Source organism: Lathyrus oleraceus, chromosome 3, assembly GCF_024323335.1.
Source record: "Lathyrus oleraceus cultivar Zhongwan6 chromosome 3, CAAS_Psat_ZW6_1.0, whole genome shotgun sequence".
NCBI lineage: Eukaryota > Viridiplantae > Streptophyta > Magnoliopsida > Fabales > Fabaceae > Lathyrus > Lathyrus oleraceus.
Window position 1 is genome coordinate 362,887,868 of NC_066581.1, and position 15,593 is coordinate 362,903,460.

Genomic DNA, 15,593 nt, shown 5'->3' on the forward strand with positions numbered 1-15,593 from the left:
CCTCTCACCTTGCCTTGCATTTTCTGTCCAAAAAGCTGTCCAAACACAAGAGAACAAAACCTAGCCTTGCCAATACAACCAACTGCATACACTCCCTCAAACTTGACCTGACTATTTGCCTTGCATTATCAAAAAAGGCTGCCACAACTCCAACAGCAGGAAATTTTCTGTCCAAGCTCAAGAAGAATGAAGTTGCCTTGCTCAACACAATGTTGCTTCACCATTTTCCTGTCATGTGAGAACCCTGCCTTGCCTTGTTCATCAACTTGTCATTTTGCCAAGCCTTGCCAATATAACACAGCAACATAATCAACAGCATACCACTCTCTCTCAAAATTCACTTATGCTCAAAAACCACCTCTTGGCATTTGCAAAGGCTTTTCAAGAAACAACCAGCAACACAAAGCAACACACCTTTCCATCATGTTGAATGAACATTACACAAGCATTTGACAAAGAACGACCTACTTCATTCACTTTTCCAAAAAAAACTTCATCTTTGGTGCATCTTTGATTTTCAAACCTTGCTTTGATTGAGACCATACTTCCTCATCATTTTTCTGTCAAAACCAAACTGGTTGCAACCAACAAACCAATAGAACAAGCCACCCTCATCCCTCTTCTAAAAAACTCACTTTCTACTTCAAAATCCAAATCTTCAAAATCATCATTTCCCCCAAGTTCCTTGTAAACTATCCATTCAAACACCTTCCATATAACATATAGAAGCTACTGTAGACAGAAAATCACATCTGTAATCACTAAATCATCATATCCAAATCTCACATTTTCACACTTGCAACTTGAGTTGGCCAGAACAGTTGAGGAGGTTTTAAGGCAAACTCTCAATGGCATTACATTCCTGGAGCATCAAAGGTGCTAAAGGGATCATTTAGCACCATTAAAAGTGCTTGAAATAGAATCTCCATCTTCACCTACAAGCAAAATCAGTTCAGTGGCCATCTGCATTTCCAGCTTGGTTCAAGTTCAAGTAAGGAGTCAAACAGCTTGCCTTGAACTCTTTGAAGCTATTTGGATACCTGTCAAGCATTGAAAGCACCTCCAACATCACATTCAACATTGCCCTGTTCAGGTTAGCAACTTGCCTTCGAAATGCTTGATAGAGTGGTTTTCTTGTCTTAATGTGTGAATGAGAAATGCTATATTCAACCCCCTGAACATGATTGAATGCCTATTTTTATCAAATTTTGCTTGTGTGTGATTTTGAGTTTTGCTGCTAGGGGGTTAGGGTTTCTGTGTTCATCATGATGTATCTTTATGCACAGTGCACCATTTTGAATTTCATGACCATGGTTGTGTTAAGCACATGAAATAGATGAATTTTGGTTTTTGTTTCATTTGATTTCGTGCACTGTAGAGGAAGATACATGTTGTTGAAGTTTGAAAAATGTGTTTGATTTTGGGGAGGAAGATGGTGCCAGAGCGCGCGAATGTTAGGTTTAAAATTGTTGTTTGGCTTATTTTGAGTAGAAGCAGAAAAGAATCACCAAGTGACTCACAGCCCAGTGGTGGGCGCGCTGATTTGAATTACCAAGGGGAGGGGTTCGAATCCCACCTCCCCCATTTGTGTTTTTCCTTTTAAAAATATGTTTTTTTTTATGTTTTCTTTTAGAATTCCCATTTTTGATTTTTATTCTTGTTTTACCTAACATGAGATAAATATGTGAACATGAAAAAATGACAAAAAATATGAGTGTTTGACTTTGTTGACTTTTTAGGCCATTTTGTGAATTTATCCCGATTTTATGAGTTCTACCGATTAAATGTCATCTTGTGCGTTCCATGTGGTTATTTTGATCTTTCAGACCTAGGATTTTTGTGTGAAATCAACTTAGGGTAGGAACATGTCCCCTTAGACACTTAGGGTAATTTTTCACACAATGCTCGATTTAATTTTGACAAAGTCCCGATTAAATGTTTTTGACCTCCTAAACATGTCCAAATGAGATGAAATTTGACATGCTTACCATGCTGTGTGTTAGGTTTGGTCATGATTTATTTGGTGATTTTTGGAAAATGTTTAGATTGCTTTCAAGTTAAGTCTTGCTGTTGACTTCTATGAGCTTCTGAATGCCATGTTTTGACCTAATCTGTTCATGAAATGATGATAATGATTGATATGGATGTGAATCTAATTGGTTGTGTTTCCTAATTGTTTGAACATGATTTTGGATACTCACCCCTTGCTGTTTGGACTTTCTCATTCATTTTTGACCCTAGGCTTGTCCTAGTGGTCCTGTTACTCACCTTTGAGTTTGTGTTTTCAGGTTGACCATCAAATGGCCATTGAGACCAATTCTTTTGATTGAGCTTGTTTGAATATCATTGTCTAACCTCTTTGTTTTGTAGGTGGCTTGGCTCACATGCCTTAAGCCTTGTGCCTTGCACATCCATGTGCCTCTAATTGACTGTTGGCCTCTGTTTCCTTTTGTTTTGTTTGAAGTTGCATACTAACATCTGCTTGACTGTTTCAGGTGCTTTAGTTGCTTAGTTCCTTGTGAACTTTTTTTGCTTTGCTTTGCTTGTATAAGCAATTTGCATTGAGGTATGTCTCTTTGTCTTCATGTAGTCTGGAAGACCTGGCCTGTTACTTGGCCAGGCAACTGTCTGAAGTCCTCCTTAAGAGGCAATGTTTGTGACTGTCTACTTTTGTCCTTGCATAGAGTCAAAGACCTCCTAAGTGAAGAGGCAATTGGTGGAAGGTAGGGATATGCAATCTATCCCCCACTATTCAGTGTGTCATCTGCTTTGCTCACACCACTGTGTTGATGCATTGCAGATACAAACCCAAGATCTTGTACCATTGTACAGTTGAGTCAGTTTTAAATGTGTAGAAGGGTTCCCACTTTCTGAACCCACACATTCTTGTCTTGAGCTCTCCCAGGCCAGGGATAAGAGCCGTGAAGTCTTACCTTCACTCACCTTTCATCTGCTTCACCTTAGCCCCTCAATGGCAAGGTTAAGAGCACATTCACCCAGTTCCAGAGGTTTGTTTGTCGAGGTTGATATGACCCCTTGACTAAAACCTAACCCTTGTTTGAGCCACTTGTTTGTGTATAGCGTGTGCTATCTGTGCTTGTAGGATTGTTTGACTTGCTTCCTGTGCAAGTTAGGATTGTTTGACTTGCTTCCTGTGCAAGTTAGGATTAGTTTAGACTTGCTTCCTGTGCAAGTTAGGTTTTGCTTGGCTTGCTTCCTGTGCAAGTTAAGTGTGTGTGGCTTGCTTCCTGTGTGAGCCATGCTTAGGATAGGTTGGCCCTTGTGCCATTTAGCTAGAAACCTTAACTTAGGGATGATTTGCATGATAACATCTAGGCTCGAGTCGTAGTCTCCCTAGTTGTGTCTCCCTCTGTTATCTGGTTAGGCTAGGTCCTTTATCCCTGCGTAGGGGAACTACATCGCCCTGATCTTCATACCAGATGAAGTATGTAGGCAGGAGATTGAGCTGATCTCTCCGGGCGCCCTTTTTTTTTCTTTTGTGTGTGTTGTTTGACAGTTGCTAGGCTCGAGTGCCTGACTCCTTAGCAATTTGTTGTCTGTCTGTTTGAGTGTGTGCTTGACAGTTATAGGCTCGAGTCCCCGACTCCCTACTAACTTGTTTTGTTGTTGTGTGCTTGGAAGCTGATGTAAGTCCATCGAGTGGCATTTGGGTTCCAGTGTGTGTGTTTTAGGTTCGGATGCTGACATAAGTCCAGTGATTGGCAGTCGGGCTCCACGTTTGCCTGTGTCTTGTTTGTTTGTGCGCGTGTCAGCCGAGCTACGAATGCTCTGATTCTTCTCTCGTCTGAGAAGATACGTATGCATAGGATGCGATATCCTAGCGAGCATGTGTCGTTTCCCCAGTCCGAACTACTTCGACTCTGATGTCTATGCCTGATAGACTAAGTAGGCCCAGGATGCGACATCCTGCCGAGTTCAGTTTCAGTCAGTCTCTTTTGTCTCTTTCAGCCAGTGTGTGTGAGTGTGAGCAGTGTTTAGCAACCAATATTCCTTCCTTTTGTGCGTGGATCCCGTAGAGTACTACGGATGCGTGGGGGTGCTAATACCTTCCCTTCGCATAACCGACTCCCGAACCCATACTCTTTGGTCGCGAGACCATGTCTTTTCCAGGTTTACTCTGAGCGTTTCCTTTCCCTCTTTTGGGATAAATAACGCACGGTGGCGGCTCTGTTGTGTCTTGTTTCCCGCCGGTTTTTCGCGTGATGCGACAGCTGGTGACTCTGCTGGGGATCATAGAGAAGTTGACCTATGCTGGTCCATCTTCCCTGAGCGAGTCTCTCCTAGCGCTCTCTAGGTTAGGGTTTTGGTTGCTTTGTGCTGTTTTTTTATTGCATTCATTGTATATATGTGCATTTATTGTTTGCATTTATTATTTGCATTAATGTTTGCATTTCATTCATATTCATCTACTGTGCTGTCTGTGTTTCTCTGTTTGGGGTGGGAGTTACTCGAGGTAAAAGGCCCAACACCCAGGCTATGAGTGAAATCTAGGAAACCTAGGAATAGAGTGATTCATGGGAAGCGGGTGGTATGGCGCCACTTAGCGGAACATTGATATCACGAGCAGTTCAGACCCTGGTGGGATATTGTCGTTACATACTTCAGGTGTGTATATGATGGTATTCTGCGAAAGGTTATTTATGCTGCGTTTCTCTCAGCTTTACCCTGGCCTAGACTACACCCGTGAGTGGGAAGGGTTATTCATTACAGGTACCGTTGGTGACTTTGGTTCTGTTGGTGACTCTAGTTCAGACAACAGTGTGATCAGTTTGACCATAAGTTGGATTTATATTCTGATCTTGACTGAAGCTTCGACCTAGTCAGAGTTTGCACAACCAGCCAGTCCAGTCTGCATCATGTGCATCATAGCGTATTTATTTTTCAAAAGAAACGCAATGAAAAAATCAGAAAAAAAAAATCAAAAAAGAAAATTTTCAAGGAACTCAAAGGAGTTTATTTGCAAAAAATTTCAAAACATGAAAAAACCGGGAAAATTTTTTCACCTGATATATCTGAGGAGATATTCTCATATATGATCAAAATGCTAAATATTTCAAAGTTTGCAAATAAAACCCTCGAGTTCCTTTGAAATAAAAACAAGCATATGCATAAACACTTCATGCATCATTTGCATCAGCAGGTTCTGTTCCGGTCTCCTGTCCTGTGGTCTGACCCTGCGATCTTCATTTATTTTGAAGACGCACTTTGCCGGTATTATACCAGAGCCATCTCTGCCAGATTGATGGATCATCCTGAGCAAGAGAATTGTGAACTCAGAGAGATATTTGCCAGACTTTGTACTGTTGATGGATTTATTCCTGGTTAACCGATCCCGGGCTGGCATTGGCTACTATTCTGGGGCATGCAATGAGCAAGGTCTGTTCAAGAGTGGAGGATTCATCCATGACGATCAACTTGAAGAAAAGGATGCTGCTATCTTGGAAGAGGACGCAGGGGATTTGAACAATTTCATCATTCCTGGAGGTGTCTGCCACAATTGGGTCACTGTGGGCTTTCCTACAGTTGTTCATAAGTCAGAGTAACAATCACTTTGTTTAAAAACCCTTCTCCCATGCCAAAAGGAGAAGTGATGACATTGTTGGCAACAGTTTGTGCAATGATATTTTCATTCAAATAATTCATGTTAAACATTTGTTTTTCCATTTGTTTTTCCTTTGTGCTTTTTGCATGAAATTGGTGATCACAAAAAACCCTAAAAACAAGAATAAAAGCAATCTTTTCATCTGCATAACGATTGTCTTGTTTGATTTTCAAAGAGCTTTTCATCTCTAAATCATTATGCAGGTTGTTTCTCAAACCCATTGAACGTAATGATCGGACGTCATCTCCCAATTTTGAATTCCCTGTATTCAAAGCAGAAGAAGATGATGTTGAAGGGATTCCTGACGAGATTTCCCGACCTCTTGAGCAAGAAAAGAAGATCACTCAGCTGCATCTCGAGAATCAGCAGAACAGCCAACTGGGGCATTATCAAAAAAAGAAAAAAGAAAAAAGAAAAAAGAAAGAGGAGGGTGCAAAAGCAAATCAAAAGAAAGAAAAAGAAAAAAAAACGAAAGAAAAATAGCACCCTCAAAGTCCCAAGTTGGCTGATGCTGAGTTCAATCAAAATCAAAGAGATCAACTGCCATGTGTCATATCAGCAGAGAGTGAAGAAAGCATTCGACCAGAAGATCAAGCCTCGTGTGTTCCGAGGGACCCTGTGCTCAAGAAAGTCTTGTCTTTCGTGCCCGATTCCAGGGGCAAGTGAACCCCAAGCTATGAAAGTCCATGTGTTGTCAAGAGAGCCTTTTCAGGCAGTGCTTTAACACTTACATCAATGGATGAAGAAGTTCACTCGTCCTGTGAATTCCGATGCAGTCAAGAAATACTTCGCCTAAAACAAAAACAAAAAAGCAAAAGCTCGCTAAGTCGAACACCCCAAAGGGCGACTTAGGCAAAAAGGAGCGTCTCGGTGGATTGAAAACCCGAAAGGGCGATCCAGGCAAAGTTAGAGACATTGAAAAAAAAAGAATTTGCATCCCGCTAGATTGATCACCTCACACTGGGGCAATCTAGGCAAAAATTAGGGATTTGGCAAGTAACTGCATCTTGACAAGACTGTGCTCTATATCTGTCATCCGTCAGGGATTCTCGATTCGTTGTCGACTGAGGCTTTGAATACATCGAAAATTCAGAATGGTAGAGGAAAGGTCATTATGTTCAATGTAGCCCTCTCCAATATATATCACCGATTTCAAACTTGTACAGATCCATGGAGTCTCGCCCTTTGCAGACTACCATTCCATCACATCAATTTGAGCTTTTATCCAATTATTTGCACTCTTATTTGTTTCAACTCAACAAACGTTTTGCATGTTTTAATTGATAAAGTATCATTGTTTTCAAAATAAACAAATTTTTCACAAAAACTGTTCTTAAACAAAGCGAACGTTCACAATGATGGAAGGATACTTAGGAGACCCACAGTGCTCTCCCGGGGGTGGTATGATTACCAACAGGTAAGACAATTGTTCGCATCTCAAGCGTGACTGTATCTTTGTCCTACAGAACCTCGTATGGTCTCTCCTCAGTGAAGTTGCCCGACGCAGTGTTGTTTGAAGATGTTCATCTTCATGTCCCCAGTAGTGCAACATTTCTCCCTCCAAGTCCCTATTAGCTCTATTGTGGGGCATCCCCAGTAGAGTGCTGTTTGAGCCTTATCATGGGGCATACCTGGGGCACGTTTTTTTATCTAACGATCTCTGGTGCAAGTGCAGTTAGACATCTTCATTCACTTACCAGTGGTAATTTGAACCTTTTTGACAAGAGATCCCCTCAGAGTCCAACCAGGGGCAGGGGATAGTTGAATGGTGAAAAGACAGTGAAGGATTACGACGACGGTCCTGGAAAATTAATCAAGAAGACTCTTCAAAGTCTGATGATTGGAAAGTTTGTATGAATATCAGGAGTTCGATCCCCGCGAAGTATGGCCGAGTTGGGAATACAAGATGATGGAGCAGAAAAGTCCAGAAGAGTCTGGGAGTTCTTAAAAGTGGAAAGGTCAACACTATGGGTGGATGATGGACACCAGTGTTCGACGAGTCGACCGACGTCCCTGTCAAACAAGCTGTATCTCCCCAGAGGATTGAGAGTGTGATCTCCCTGGCAGATTCAAGATCGTTGTCTCCTCAGCAAGCCTGAAGGTTGTCACGTCCCCAGCAGGGGCAGGGGCAGGATGTTTCTCAGGGTGGAGGACGTCCCCAGCCCAAGCCAGTATTGAAGCTATCAGAATTATTTTCCCCTGCAGAGATACCTGTGGACAGTACCTTCTTTCCCCAACAGATCTAAGGATGGCCTATCCCCAGCAGGCCTGTGTTTGCCGATTTCCTCCCCGAGTGAGGCAGGTTCATTGAATTTATCTCCAACATTTATCCTGTCTGTGGACTGAAGGATATCCCCAGCGGAGTTTACCTTTTCCCGGCAGCAGTGCTATGCTTCAACATGAATGTGAAGTCGCTTTACCATTCCTCAAGCAGAGTTCCCCGCAGAGTATTTCCCCAAGAGGAGTCTCCCCACAGAGTCAGAGTATCTGATCATTTTGGCTCCCTAGCCAGGGTTCATTTGCATTTTGCATGTAGTAATCATTGCATCCTCAAAAATCGCGTAGCATTTCCATTCATAAATGGAGCATTACGCCATAGAAAAAAAAATCAAACATATGCATTCATATGTTCGAAACCCCATTAGACCGTATTCCCTGCAGAGACGGATTTTTGTTCAACCTGTACAACGCATTTGCTACAGTTGCTCCAGTCAACATTTGGTGCTTATAATCCCCACAGAGGTTTATTTCCTCACCTGTTGATGACAGAAAGTTTATTTCTCCCCAGTGAGACCTCCTGCAAGTGTTCAGCCTAGCCCTGTCATCCTGTAAATGTCAGTATCCTGTCAGCACCCGCGTGTGTTGTTTCTTTGGTGTCGGTAAACACCATCTTTCGGTGATTTCCAGTCATGCGTAAGTGTCTGGTCTTCTTTGGTGTCGGTAAACACCATCTTTCGGTGATTTCCAGTCATGCGTAAGTGTCTGGTCTTCTTTGGTGTCGGTAAACACCATCTTTCGGTGATTTCCAGTCATGCGTAAGTGTCTGGTCTTCTTTGGTGTCGGTAAACACCATCTTTCGGTGATTTCCAGTCATGCGTAAGTGTCTGGTCTTCTTTGGTGTCGGTAAACACCATCTTTCGGTGATTTCCAGTCATGCGTAAGTGTCTGGTCTTCTTTGGTGTCGGTAAACACCATCTTTCGGTGATTTCCAGTCATGCGTAAGTGTCTGGTCTTCTTTGGTGTCGGTAAACACCATCTTTCGGTGATTTCCAGTCATGCGTAAGTGTCTGGTCTTCTTTGGTGTCGGTAAACACCATCTTTCGGTGATTTCCAGTCATGCGTAGTGTCTGGTCTTCTTTTGGTGTCGGTAAACATCATCTTTCGATGTTCGTGACGTCGTCCTTCTCCCAGAAGAGTTTACTCCTCTCCGTTGGTGTCGATAAACGTTGAGTTTTTCCCGATCATCCGTTGATGATTTGGTTGTGTCCTCCTTCCCAAGTGAAGTATACTCCTCTCCGTTGGTTTCGATAAACGTCGAGTTTTTCCTAGTCATCCGGTGATGTCTAGTTGTACCCTCCCCATGTGGACTTACCTCTCCGTTGGTTTCGATAAACGACGAGTTTTTCCCAGTCGTCCGTTGACGTCTGGTTGTGTTTCTCTCATTCCCATTCATCTGTAAATGTCTGGTCGATCTTTTTGGTGTCTGTAAACATCATCTTTCGATGTCTGTAAACGTCGAGTCTTCCCATTCATCAGTAAATGTCTGGTCGATCTTTTTGGTGTCTGTAAACATCATCTTCCGATTTCTGTAAACGTCGAGTTTTCTCCCATTCATCCGTTGATGTCTGGTCGAGTCCCCCCAGTCATTCATTAATGTCTGGTTACCTCTCCGTTGGTTTCGATAAACGTCGAGTTTTTCCTGGTCGTCCCCAGTTGGTTACCTCTCCGTTGGTCTTGGTAAACGTTGAGTTTTTCCCATTTCGTCTGTTGACGTATGGTTGTGATTTCTTTTCCCATTCATCGTCGTCGCGATGTCTGGATGTGGCCGTACCCTTTGAAAACAAAACCAAAAAATCTATATACCCAGCAATAAAGATCAAATCCCAGTGGACGTTTCCATTGGTGGATCCCTGTTGTGCAAATTCTACGGTTCTTGGTATTCAATCCCTGTTTACCCTGAAAGTCTGACAGCCGTTGCTCTCATCCATTCGGGTTCCCAGCTGATTGAATAGGGGCAGCTGTAGCACCTCAAATTTGCACCTATCATTGTACATACATTTTCATATTAGGTCATAGCATATCATGGTCCATTGCATAGCATTGCATTGTCCCCAGTTGCCTCAAGTGCAAGCCAAGCAAGAATTAGGTCAAACTGCTCAGGAGATCAGTCAACCAAGCAAGCAAGTGTGTTTTTCAAGGAGCCAAAGCCTTAGGGTTGGTCCAACAAGTTCACATGACTTGGAGGTCCATTTGAAGTGTTCATGTCAAGGGTTGAAGGCTCAGAGGTCATCAGTTCATACGCAGACAGTCAAAAACCCTAAAAGTCAACTGTTGGTCAACTGCCTATTTAATCAGTGATTTGATGAAAGGAATTGGTTTGTGAGAGCTCATTCATGGCCAAATAGTCATCATATATCATGCCAAACACCATCATGGAAGAATTTGAAGCCAGATCAAAAATTTCCCAAAATGGAAACTGGGCCTGTAACTGAAAACTGCCAAAAATGGAAAGTCTTGATCCTCAAAATTACATCATGATACAAGCCTCAAATGAATTTTTTCCCAACATGAAAGTTGAAGATCTTGTTCTCCCATTTTCAAAAAGTCCTAGAACTCTCAATTCCCATGTGTGGTTGGCAAGTTATGATCGAATCGATTTCAGAAAATCTTGAACTTCAAAGGGCCATATCTCCCAAACCGTTTGGCCAATTTTGGTGGGGTTTTTTCCTACAAGTCACATTTGATCCCCTCTTTCCAAAAATATAAATTTCATGCGCCAAAACTTCACCAATCAAAATGGCATATTTTGACTTTTCTCATTTAAATGCAAGTTTGACCAAAAGTTGACTTTTTGATATAAACATTTTTTTAACATTTGGCCAATTGGAAAAGCTCAGAAATGTCATTTAGAATGTGTTTGCAAACTCATTTTGTGCAGCACATGTGAATCCATACTTGGTTGCTTGAATTGTAAGAAAGGTACAATTTCACCATACTTGTCCATACTAACCATGCCATGCCTTGTACCACAACCTAGCAGCATTGTGCATCTTAGTTTTCTGTCATTTGAGACCTGATTTGCAGCCATAACCAACAGCAAAACAAGGGCCATTCACTACTTGCTTGAATTTTGGAACAAAAGGACAAATGCAACCATATCGTCCATACTTCCAACAATGCCTTGTACTGTCCATAGCAGATTTTTATCCACCCTTTTTCTGTCAAGGACAATAGCATTAGCAGTAGCCTCTAACCACACTGCATACAACTCTCACTCAAAAGATCTCATCCTGGCTTGGCATTTTTCTGTTTTTAGCTATCCAAAATTCAAAAGTTACAAGACATGGCCTTGTACCAAAAGCTAGATCCAACAGCAGACCTTTACCATTTTTTCTCTGTCAAAAAACAATCCTAAGGGCAGACACATAAACCACCTTTGACAGCCAAGAAACCGGGGGATTTTCATTCATTCATTGGCTCAAAAGACCTGATCTTTGGCATTGTGAGGGGTCTGTCCAAAAACCTCAGCAGAACTGTGCTTGGCATTTCTATTGCAGCCACACAAAACACATTGCAACAAAATGACTGACCCTGCCATTTTGCATTCCAATTTCTTCTGTCCCAAACCAATGAACTAAGTTGGCTTGACCATATTCCCTCATCTTTTTCTGTCAAAACCAAACACTGTCCTACCACTAAGCAATCAAAGAGCAAATCTGGATCATTTTGCTGTCATGTCTGCAGCCAACATAACCTAGCAGTCCAACCATTCTTTCACTAAGTCTTGATCCACCTTGCTTTGGCACTGTGGGAATTTTTCTGTCATACACAACTGGCTGCACAAGACCACAGACCAAACACTCTTCACTCATTCTTAAAAAAAACCTCTCACCTTGCCTTGCATTTTCTGTCCAAAAAGCTGTCCAAACACAAGAGAACAAAACCTAGCCTTGCCAATACAACCAACTGCATACACTCCCTCAAACTTGACCTGACTATTTGCCTTGCATTATCAAAAAAGGCTGCCACAACTCCAACAGCAGGAAATTTTCTGTCCAAGCTCAAGAAGAATAAAGTTGCCTTGCTCAACACAATGTTGCTTCACCATTTTCCTGTCATGTGAGAACCCTGCCTTGCCTTGTTCATCAACTTGTCATTTTGCCAAGCCTTGCCAATATAACACAGCAACATAATCAACAGCATACCACTCTCTCTCAAAATTCACTTATGCTCAAAAACCACCTCTTGGCATTTGCAAAGGCTTTTCAAGAAACAACCAGCAACACAAAGCAACACACCTTTCCATCATGTTGAATGAACATTACACAAGCATTTGACAAAGAACGACCTACTTCATTCACTTTTCCAAAAAAAACTTCATCTTTGGTGCATCTTTGATTTTCAAACCTTGCTTTGATTGAGACCATACTTCCTCATCATTTTTCTGTCAAAACCAAACTGGTTGCAACCAACAAACCAATAGAACAAGCCACCCTCATCCCTCTTCTAAAAAACTCACTTTCTACTTCAAAATCCAAATCTTCAAAATCATCATTTCCCCCAAGTTCCTTGTAAACTATCCATTCAAACACCTTCCATATAACATATAGAAGCTACTGTAGACAGAAAATCACATCTGTAATCACTAAATCATCATATCCAAATCTCACATTTTCACACTTGCAACTTGAGTTGGCCAGAACAGTTGAGGAGGTTTTAAGGCAAACTCTCAATGGCATTACATTCCTGGAGCATCAAAGGTGCTAAAGGGATCATTTAGCACCATTAAAAGTGCTTGAAATAGAATCTCCATCTTCACCTACAAGCAAAATCAGTTCAGTGGCCATCTGCATTTCCAGCTTGGTTCAAGTTCAAGTAAGGAGTCAAACAGCTTGCCTTGAACTCTTTGAAGCTATTTGGATACCTGTCAAGCATTGAAAGCACCTCCAACATCACATTCAACATTGCCCTGTTCAGGTTAGCAACTTGCCTTCGAAATGCTTGATAGAGTGGTTTTCTTGTCTTAATGTGTGAATGAGAAATGCTATATTCAACCCCCTGAACATGATTGAATGCCTATTTTTATCAAATTTTGCTTGTGTGTGATTTTGAGTTTTGCTGCTAGGGGGTTAGGGTTTCTGTGTTCATCATGATGTATCTTTATGCACAGTGCACCATTTTGAATTTCATGACCATGGTTGTGTTAAGCACATGAAATAGATGAATTTTGGTTTTTGTTTCATTTGATTTCGTGCACTGTAGAGGAAGATACATGTTGTTGAAGTTTGAAAAATGTGTTTGATTTTGGGGAGGAAGATGGTGCCAGAGCGCGCGAATGTTAGGTTTAAAATTGTTGTTTGGCTTATTTTGAGTAGAAGCAGAAAAGAATCACCAAGTGACTCACAGCCCAGTGGTGGGCGCGCTGATTTGAATTACCAAGGGGAGGGGTTCGAATCCCACCTCCCCCATTTGTGTTTTTCCTTTTAAAAATATGTTTTTTTTTATGTTTTCTTTTAGAATTCCCATTTTTGATTTTTATTCTTGTTTTACCTAACATGAGATAAATATGTGAACATGAAAAAATGACAAAAAATATGAGTGTTTGACTTTGTTGACTTTTTAGGCCATTTTGTGAATTTATCCCGATTTTATGAGTTCTACCGATTAAATGTCATCTTGTGCGTTCCATGTGGTTATTTTGATCTTTCAGACCTAGGATTTTTGTGTGAAATCAACTTAGGGTAGGAACATGTCCCCTTAGACACTTAGGGTAATTTTTCACACAATGCTCGATTTAATTTTGACAAAGTCCCGATTAAATGTTTTTGACCTCCTAAACATGTCCAAATGAGATGAAATTTGACATGCTTACCATGCTGTGTGTTAGGTTTGGTCATGATTTATTTGGTGATTTTTGGAAAATGTTTAGATTGCTTTCAAGTTAAGTCTTGCTGTTGACTTCTATGAGCTTCTGAATGCCATGTTTTGACCTAATCTGTTCATGAAATGATGATAATGATTGATATGGATGTGAATCTAATTGGTTGTGTTTCCTAATTGTTTGAACATGATTTTGGATACTCACCCCTTGCTGTTTGGACTTTCTCATTCATTTTTGACCCTAGGCTTGTCCTAGTGGTCCTGTTACTCACCTTTGAGTTTGTGTTTTCAGGTTGACCATCAAATGGCCATTGAGACCAATTCTTTTGATTGAGCTTGTTTGAATATCATTGTCTAACCTCTTTGTTTTGTAGGTGGCTTGGCTCACATGCCTTAAGCCTTGTGCCTTGCACATCCATGTGCCTCTAATTGACTGTTGGCCTCTGTTTCCTTTTGTTTTGTTTGAAGTTGCATACTAACATCTGCTTGACTGTTTCAGGTGCTTTAGTTGCTTAGTTCCTTGTGAACTTTTTTTGCTTTGCTTTGCTTGTATAAGCAATTTGCATTGAGGTATGTCTCTTTGTCTTCATGTAGTCTGGAAGACCTGGCCTGTTACTTGGCCAGGCAACTGTCTGAAGTCCTCCTTAAGAGGCAATGTTTGTGACTGTCTACTTTTGTCCTTGCATAGAGTCAAAGACCTCCTAAGTGAAGAGGCAATTGGTGGAAGGTAGGGATATGCAATCTATCCCCCACTATTCAGTGTGTCATCTGCTTTGCTCACACCACTGTGTTGATGCATTGCAGATACAAACCCAAGATCTTGTACCATTGTACAGTTGAGTCAGTTTTAAATGTGTAGAAGGGTTCCCACTTTCTGAACCCACACATTCTTGTCTTGAGCTCTCCCAGGCCAGGGATAAGAGCCGTGAAGTCTTACCTTCACTCACCTTTCATCTGCTTCACCTTAGCCCCTCAATGGCAAGGTTAAGAGCACATTCACCCAGTTCCAGAGGTTTGTTTGTCGAGGTTGATATGACCCCTTGACTAAAACCTAACCCTTGTTTGAGCCACTTGTTTGTGTATAGCGTGTGCTATCTGTGCTTGTAGGATTGTTTGACTTGCTTCCTGTGCAAGTTAGGATTGTTTGACTTGCTTCCTGTGCAAGTTAGGATTAGTTTAGACTTGCTTCCTGTGCAAGTTAGGTTTTGCTTGGCTTGCTTCCTGTGCAAGTTAAGTGTGTGTGGCTTGCTTCCTGTGTGAGCCATGCTTAGGATAGGTTGGCCCTTGTGCCATTTAGCTAGAAACCTTAACTTAGGGATGATTTGCATGATAACATCTAGGCTCGAGTCGTAGTCTCCCTAGTTGTGTCTCCCTCTGTTATCTGGTTAGGCTAGGTCCTTTATCCCTGCGTAGGGGAACTACATCGCCCTGATCTTCATACCAGATGAAGTATGTAGGCAGGAGATTGAGCTGATCTCTCCGGGCGCCCTTTTTTTTTTCTTTTGTGTGTGTTGTTTGACAGTTGCTAGGCTCGAGTGCCTGACTCCTTAGCAATTTGTTGTCTGTCTGTTTGAGTGTGTGCTTGACAGTTATAGGCTCGAGTCCCCGACTCCCTACTAACTTGTTTTGTTGTTGTGTGCTTGGAAGCTGATGTAAGTCCATCGAGTGGCATTTGGGTTCCAGTGTGTGTGTTTTAGGTTCGGATGCTGACATAAGTCCAGTGATTGGCAGTCGGGCTCCACGTTTGCCTGTGTCTTGTTTGTTTGTGCGCGTGTCAGCCGAGCTACGAATGCTCTGATTCTTCTCTCGTCCGAGAAGATACGTATGCATAGGATACGATATCCTAGCGAGCATGTGTCGTTTCCCCAGT